The 2,609-nt window shown below is 43.2% G+C and overlaps 1 long non-coding RNA gene across 1 annotated transcript in view; it reads left to right on the forward strand.

Annotated features, from left to right (window-relative positions):
• Positions 1-2,609, forward strand: part of LOC140106546 (uncharacterized) — a 38,382-nt gene that overhangs the window by 24,492 nt on the left and 11,281 nt on the right. The gene's annotated exons all lie outside the window — the stretch shown is intronic.

Consider the following 2,609-nt stretch of genomic DNA (forward strand, 5'->3'; position numbering starts at 1 on the left):
CAGCGCCGAGCTCGCATTGTTCTGCAGGTCCAGAGGCTGGAAATCAGGGTCACAGAACTTACACCCATCTACTAATGCATGAAGGCAGCTATGAGAGCATCAGCCTGACTCGTGTTATTTCTGTTAATTCATCTAATCTGCTCAAATATAAAAAAAAGAAAAACAAAACAGTCTCACTTATAAGAAGGCATCAAAGATGGAAGCAGATTTTGACCCAAGAGCCCCAACTATAGATTAGAAGGAATCCAACACATGGGTGAGAGCCATTGCCCTGCTGCACTATTCAAATGAATAGAAGGCCTGGCCGCAATAACACAGTGCGGCCACTGCAGAGACATGGCGCCAATATTAACTGATTGGAGAATGTTTGACACCAGGGCCTTATACAATTCTCCACTACATAACCCATCCTTTGGATAGGCAGAGTCTTGGATGACCCCTTTAAACACAGGTGTGTCTGACCATCACTGCAGGGAACACACAAGATGTAGATTTCTCCCCTACCCATAAGGTAAAACGTAGCTCCACGTATAGTGGTAACCATCAAGGCAGAGATGGAGAAGGAAGTGGTGGTAGTCACATTGTGTAGCCAATGGTTCTTTTTACAGCTTGGTGAATGACAGTTACAACTTTACTGTTCTAAGACATTAAAAACAGAGCCAAAATACAGATTTCAGTGATGCAGCATTCACAGGTGCTTTGTGGGATACCGGATACAATCTTTTAAGATTTTCTGCTGCTTCTTCAAGTGGGAGGGTCACAGGTCAGGAAGCAGATCCTTCAAAAAGGAAATTTACCATCAAAATCCATCCTGATAAACCAGGGACATTACTCATAGATCCAGGCACCGGGACTGTGGTATCTTCTTATATGTGTTATCCATGGCCTCCTGCCTTCTAAACATCAACTTTCATAATCATGCTAATGGACTTGAGGGCTTAAGAGAGCGTTACCAGAGCCCCTCCATGCTGAAGCTTCATAGGCCGACATCCTCAGAGCCTTTCTGGCTCATTAGCATAATCAAGTTTGATTTTAGAAGGAGGCCATGAATTACAAATATAAGAAGATACCACAGTCCCGGTGTCTGGATCTATGAGTAATGTCCCTGGTTTATCAGGATGGATTTTTGATGGTAGATTAAACTTTAAAGGACAGCCAACATCAGGATCAAGGAATGTAAACCAAGTACATCGACATACTGGTGATTAGCCCCTCTGGTAGGAGCTGCTCTTTTAGTTTCCCCCCCATGTCCTTTTTTTTTTTTTTTTTTTTACAAAAGACTAATTTTAAATTATGCAAATGAGTCTGAGGAGATCCTAGCTATTCATATCCTCATTTGCATAATTTTTTGAGCCCTTTTCTCTTAAAAACAAATGCAAGAAGCAGCCAAAATAAGAGCAGATCCTGCCAGAGGCGGCACACGCCGGTAGGTCAGTGTACTTCGTGTACAATCCTTAATCCTGGTGGTAGATTTCCTTTAAGCGACTATCCATTTTTATTTGAATCTTTGTATGGCCACAGATTTAGGTCTTTATAATGATTATAGTAAAAAAAAAAAAATTATGGTACAGAGTTCCAAATGCCCTGCAATGGACCCAAAAATTTTTAGAGAATCTGTCACCAGTGACCCTCCCCACCAAACGCCACACCGTACCTGGGCGGGCATATGTCAGACGTGATGGAGAGACATAGGGGTGACCCCTCTACTCTCCATAACGATCCATTGCACTTGGCCCGCAACACTGGAAGGATAGCACATAAGTCCTATCTTTCCAGTGTACGGAGCGGTACCGCACCATGCAGCCATTGCCTTCTATGGGAGGCGCATGTACGGCTGCAAACTCACGGCCGTACATACGTCCCCCATAGCGTCGTGTGAATACGGCCTAAGTATGCAAGAAAACAAACAACTTATGGAGATCCCTCTTATGGTGGTTTCAGGAAAAGAAAAATTCACTGACAGCCAATTTAGAGCAGTGCAGTATAAATCCGGAGTCCAATCTGCCATGAAGAATATATATGAAGAAGTTATATCCTCAAACATGGATATATAGATTATATTTACATTAATGCTATACGTTATCCTGTTGTCCTACAACACATACAGATACTGGGATGTTCTGTACCTTACTTCCAGTTTACGACCCAAGTCCACAGAGGGGAAAGCAAAAGTGCAGAATGACCCCAAATATTTTGTTATGCCGCTCTGTGGCGCACATCCAATAATGCTGACCTACCTTGTACACACTATATCCAGTTACACCTACAGTTTCTGTATAATCCTGCCATATCCTACCAGTGCTAGCTGATGCAGAACATGCAGTGGTCATGCAGGATCCGCTAGCCAACACTCACCCAGTGCAAGTCCTTCTATACAAACCCATCGGCCATCACGGGTTCACCTTCTCGCTACATTATGTACAGCAGAGGGCAGCAACATAAACATTAATATTCGACATCAAGCAATTCTCATACCCATCGCTCCAGCATCAACACCCAGAACAAGAGCAGCGTTACTGGAGGTCTTCAATCCTGCAACGGCGGCAGAAGTTCTTCTCTTAGTGAAGAATCGTAACAATAGTAACAAAAACCCTTCCTTTACAACAATG

Source organism: Engystomops pustulosus, chromosome 11 (genome assembly GCF_040894005.1).
Source record: "Engystomops pustulosus chromosome 11, aEngPut4.maternal, whole genome shotgun sequence".
NCBI classification, from domain to species: Eukaryota; Metazoa; Chordata; class Amphibia; order Anura; family Leptodactylidae; genus Engystomops; species Engystomops pustulosus.